This window comes from Puntigrus tetrazona, chromosome 7 (genome assembly GCF_018831695.1).
Source record: "Puntigrus tetrazona isolate hp1 chromosome 7, ASM1883169v1, whole genome shotgun sequence".
In the NCBI taxonomy this organism is placed as follows: Eukaryota; Metazoa; Chordata; class Actinopteri; order Cypriniformes; family Cyprinidae; genus Puntigrus; species Puntigrus tetrazona.
The window spans coordinates 36,979,233-36,985,232 of NC_056705.1; positions in this window are offsets into that span (position 1 = coordinate 36,979,233).

The window sequence follows — 6,000 nt, forward strand, 5'->3', positions numbered from 1 at the left end:
ATGACAACTTATGTATTTTATGGCAACAAATCCATCCAAAATATTCCAGACGTTTTATCGAGCAGTGCAATTTACATTCATTTACGTTAATTCAAGATTTAAGACAAATCAGTTTAATAAGATTATTCAACCAAAAAAGAGTGAGTAAAGTTAAACATTCTGTATTTATAAAATATACGTATGCTCATTTTAGTGTTAAATTCACAGAAAACAGAACTCATTTCCCAACGTACTGTGAGACATATCAACAAATAGTTGATATAACTATTTAGATATAATTAAATTATTAAAAAGATGTATTTATTGTATGCTAATGTGATCTCTAAATAGCAACATGTGTCTATCTCAGAACAAAAAAGGTACAAAAGTTGACACTGGGACAGTACCTTTTCAAAAGGTACAAATATGTACAGTTGAGGTACTAAAACGAACTGGTAATGCACTAATTAAATAAGGTACAATGTGTACTTTTAGAAAAGATGCTGCCCCAATCATAACTTCTGTACGTTCTCTTTCTGAGAGTTTACAAAAAACTGATTTACATATCTATATGTATGCCATATTTTACTAGGTACACAGTAGAAACCCGCAAACCCACTTTTGTGGTGCTTCCTGAGCTGCGCGGCACTAAACACAACCGCATTGCTTTTACGATCAATGTTATAATCAGCAGTCAACAGATGGAGCCTTTCACAGAGGACCTGCTGCGGCCCGGGATCTCTTCTCCGTGAATCGATGTGTGTAAAATGTTATGTCCCCAGGAAAAAAAAAAAAAGAGACACTGAAACATCTATGCTAAAAATGTGACTTTTTGTGACTAAAACTGCTGAAAGCATTAAAAATGATGAAGCATCTTTAATCACGCTCAGCGGGACACAGTCTTTAAAACCAAACAGTCTACTTAAAATATCTTGATAAATGTATTGTTTGCTTTTAAATTGGAATCCATGATTGTCCTATTATTTTTATATGTATGTCTGAACAGCAAAGTAGGGTAAACGATTTTTTAAATACTAAAACGTAACTATTTACTGTATAAATAAATAAACAAACAAAGTAGATTTTATATTTCCTGAAGAAAATGCAACCGCTGTTTACAAAAGTTGCCGCAACAATATGATTTTTACTTTGGTTACTAGGTTACTGCTACGCTGTTAAATGTGCCATTATTATATTTTGTTTTGCTTCTGAAGGTACGCCTTTGAAGAAAGGCATCAAGGACATTTAGATTTTCCATTCCACGACCCTTTTAAAGACGTTTTTATGTCTGATGTGGCCATTATGAATTGCTTTCCTAAGCAAAGTGGTCAGGTTGATCATATAAACAACACTTTTGACCTGAATAAAATCAGTTAGGTGTTACCGCATATACATCTCAGGTTACCTGACAAAAGTGTAGGTGTTTGTAAGGGCATTCAGTGGGTGTCAGGTGACTGCAGCTATAACAAGTCCACCTCCAAGCCCATGTGATATTCTGGTCTCGGGTTCCTCCTTCAGCGTGAGCCTACAGGGTTTTTTGCCTGTTTTATGATCAGCCAGGTGAAAATCGTGAGCCTGATCACTCGTAAAAGCGCTCAAAAATCCACACGGTATCCACGGAACAAATCGTGCAGTACAAGGAATTCACACAAGTTCAATACTTGAGGTTGGAGGTTTCATCAAACTCACCCTAAGTATGAGAAATATCAATAGTGATGTTCAGCAAAATATAAAAAAAAGCACAGAAGAAAAATACAGTCATTTTATAACCCTTACAAATAAGAAACAAACTTTAGCATGCTTTTAATTTTGAAATCGCATTTAAATATACAGAAAATTCAATTACTAATAAATACTTAAGTAGGACTTAAAATGTCTTGAATTTATTGTCTGCAGTTTTTGTAACGTTTTTGTAATTTAATACTCTTAATATAATATTACATTGAAATGTAATATCAAATAACACACTTAAAATGTTACCTTTCTGTCCTGTTACACGCATGGTAGTAATTAGCAAGTATAGTAATAATTATTAACCATATTAACCCTACAACAAACCCTAACCCTAATTATAGAATAAGTAAATGCAGTTAGTTAATATTACCTAAATGTAGAATTATATTGTGCCTTAAAATAGTGTACACTTAAAATTAGAGCCAAGTACTTTTAAATGTACTTCAGTATGCCAGTCAATACATCTTAAAAAATGCAAAAAAAACTTTTGCTTTTTAATTTGACATTATTACATGGTGCTCTTTAAAGTGCACGTAGGTGTGTTAAACATGAATTCTTTAGGCACTGTTAAGTGAAATTTTATTTAATTGGTTGTATGTTATCTGCACGTTTGTGCGGATGTACGTAGCCTACTTGTATAAGTGAATATACTTTCAAGATTCGAAGTACGCTAAAAATGCATATTTAATACAATTAAGCATGCTTCATTTTCACAAGGGAAAGCCACGGAGAGCAACGTCTTCATAAAAGCTCTTTATCGCTTTGACTATGGCAGAAATGTTGCAGGCTGATTCAGAGTGACACTGATCTCCCCCTTCTTTGTGTTGCAGCTGATATGTGACACTCTGCAGCAGTATAATGCGTGTTGGCGTTTCCCCCACCGCAGCAGAACAAGCATCAGGCCTTGTCTACAGCCTTGAAGTGGGTGGCGCAAAAGACTGACGCCAGTAAATGTGCTGTGATGTACAGAAGAGTTTCTAAAATATATGTTCTAATGTAAGAAGCCCTAAAGCTGGTCTGAGACTCACCAGTGTGTCACTATTTATAATCTTTAACTCTGCTTCCACTTACATGACTGGTAAATCAACATGTCAGCTTGGTGCGCTTTCTTGTATGAAAATATTTTGTCCAGCTTCAGTATTTACAGTTAGGAATAAACGGTATTTGATATTTAGTTACGAGAAAAATACATATTAAAATGCAAGTTTGTAGCATGCTCTTGTGTACCTTTCTCAGACAGGTTGTGATAATAGTTTAGCATACTGTTAGTGAAGATCATGCCCTTGGCTGATTTCTGTATTATTCATTCCCCTCAAAAAGTGAGTCGCATTTTAAATCATATTCAAATAACCGAATAGGATTAAACTCATGTCTGTCACAGCTTGAGGAATCATGCTGCAAGTGTAGACGATTTGCTGTTTCATCATTCTATTCACCCTTATATAATTCCAAACTTTCTAAAATTCTTTGTTTTGCGCAACATGGAGAATTTGTCCATATGTTGTATTAACAGTCTGTGTGAATTTCAAGCTCCAAAAAAGGACACGGAGCTAGCATAATAAATAAAAATTCACAACAACTCCAGTGGTCATTTCAAGGTCATCTCATATCTTTCTGAAGAAAAAAAAACAAAACAAAACAAAAAAACACACACACACAAAACAAAAGCCGTGACACAAAGATGTGTTTTGAATATGCGCTTTTTTACGCTTTAAACTGATTTAAAACTGTGTATCTGTGTTTTGTAGCTGACACAGAAGATTGTACAGTTTGTGTTCAGTGTATACTCTCCAAAATGGCACTACAATGCCTAATAAATGAATAAAGATTTGCTTTTTACTTTCCATACAAAAAGTATTCTCGTAGCTTCATAATGTTAAGGTTGAACCAGTGATGGCAGATGGATTATTTTTGACAATGTCTTTTCTGGACCTTGACAGTGTTCATTACTTGCCAGTCAATGGGACAGTCACGAGCCTTCCAGTTTTCATCAGCATTATCTTCAGTTGTGTTCTGAAGACAAATTACGCATTTACATGACATGGGGGAAATAATAAATGACGATTTTATTTTTATTAATTTTTTTTTTGGTCTAAAGTGCTTGACAAAATTAAATCTGAAGGAAGACTTCCCCTGCAGGACGGGACTGGAACAGAGATGAGATCTTTACAGGAGCCCCTCCCCTAGGAACTGCCCTTGACATTCTACTAGCTGGAGACAGTAAAGCAAACAACAAGTTTAAATGGGAAACATGAAGTGGGATGAATCTTTATTGACCTGGGCAGGAGGAATCGATAAGAAACTGGATTAACCTTTTTGGGGATCTTGAAAAGACAGATGTATCGAGAGACCAGCTTGTGGAATTCCACCAGAAAAGTAAGATTTCTGGTTGCCATACTCTGTGTTCCAGATAAAGTGTGGGTCCTGTCCTCCAGTGAAGGTTTATCTACCTTCACAGTTGTCAAACAGTTCTTAAAAAAAGAGGCAACAAGTGTTCTGCCAGGAACAGCTTTGTGGCAGCTGGTACATCCACCTCTTGTCCAGGAAATGAGAGTTCCATGTTGATTGGTTGTCTTCAAACAGGCACCTTAGTGTCTTTTTGGTGTCTTGATTTACCCTCTCAGTTTGGCAAGTTGACTGGGGATGGAGGCTGATTGAGGATCCAATGAGTCTGTCAAAGTCTTTCCAGAATGGAATTAAATTGCAGTCCTTGAACAGAAGGCTGCAGAAAATTGTGGAAACTGAACACATGCCTGATCAATAGTTCTGCAGTCTGGCTGTGGGTTGCTCGGACAAAGGTGGGTGGTGACAAGCCTTTGAAAATCTGTCTATCCCTCTTGGGATAACCGTATTTCCTTGAGACTGTGGCAAGCCTGTGATGAAGTCCATGGAAATGTGGGACCAAAAGCATCTTGGAATAGACAGCAGGTGCAGCAGGCCATGAGGGTGGGTCCTTGGCTCTTTGGGCACAGACCAAGCAAGCATTGACAAGTTCTGAGATCCCTCTGCAATCTAGGCCACCAGAACTTCTTCTAGATGACCTTTCATGTTTTCACAGTTCCAGGGACTTAAGTGAGATTCTTGTGGTCCAGATTAGGAATGCATGTTTGGCCCCCTCCAGCCGATGCCTCCACTCCTCCAAAACCATCTTAAAAGCCAGCAACTCCAGTTTTCCAATATCATAATTCCTCTGCTGGGGTAAGCTCACAAGACAAAGCACATGGGTTAAGCTTGTTATTGCGCTTACGTCTCTGTGACAAGACAGCTGCTCAGGGGCACTGAGAGATGGAGGCAGCTTAACAGGACTGGCAGATTCAAGAAATCTACTGTCCTGTTGGCACTCCCTGAGGTGATGTCTACGCAGATAGCCACATCAATGAGGGGCTCAACGTCCGGTGCTGGGTCTCGGAAGGCAAACTCATCCTTGATCTCAGGAGACAAGACATGGTAGAAGGTAGCCCTCAAGGCTCGTTGATCCCACCCACTTTCTGTGGCAAGAGTGCAAAACTCTATACTCTGCTGTACTCCGAGAACCTTGAGTGAGGTGAAGCAGACAGTGATCCTACTGGCTGGATGGGGGAAAACTCTGTTTGTCCAAAGCCTTGCCCATTAGAAAGGTAATAATTTAAGCCACCTTACAACTCTCAGTAGGAAAACTGCTGGGTTGGAGCTGGAATGCCAGAGAACACTGGGTAATGAAACCTCTGCATTTCTCAAGACTGTCATCACACCTCTGGTGCTGGTAACTTGGGTTTTGACGGAACAGCCAACGTGGTTCTGTTAGAATGCTCAGTAGGAGGTTTAGGTTCTTGGTATAAGGAGGTTTGAGATTGTAGATTTAAAAAGATGAAGAATCTCAGAAAGTGCCTGGTCATGTCGGTGTATTGTTACTGCTTGATCAAAGAGGGCTGCCAAAATACAGTCCACATTAGAAGGTGCTTCTGCTGTATCCTCTTCCATGGTTCAGTCTTGCTGTTAAGTGGTCACCTTAAGTGGGGCAAAAGTGGGATGTGGTTCCCACTGAGCTAACATCCAGGTATTGAAACCCAAGTGCTAGAGAAACCAAGGATACAAAGTACAAATAAATAAGAATAGCAAGCTTCCGTAAAACAGGGGAAAAAAACAAGGGTCAAAAAGGTACAGACTTAACTTAAGAGCTGGTGACTGGACTACTTAGGCTCAAGACTGAACATAATAGCAGCACAAGCATTTAAAGAAGATAAAACACAGGTAAAGGGATTCAGGGCTAATGAGAGTACTAAGCAAGATTAGTTACAATAGTGCCAT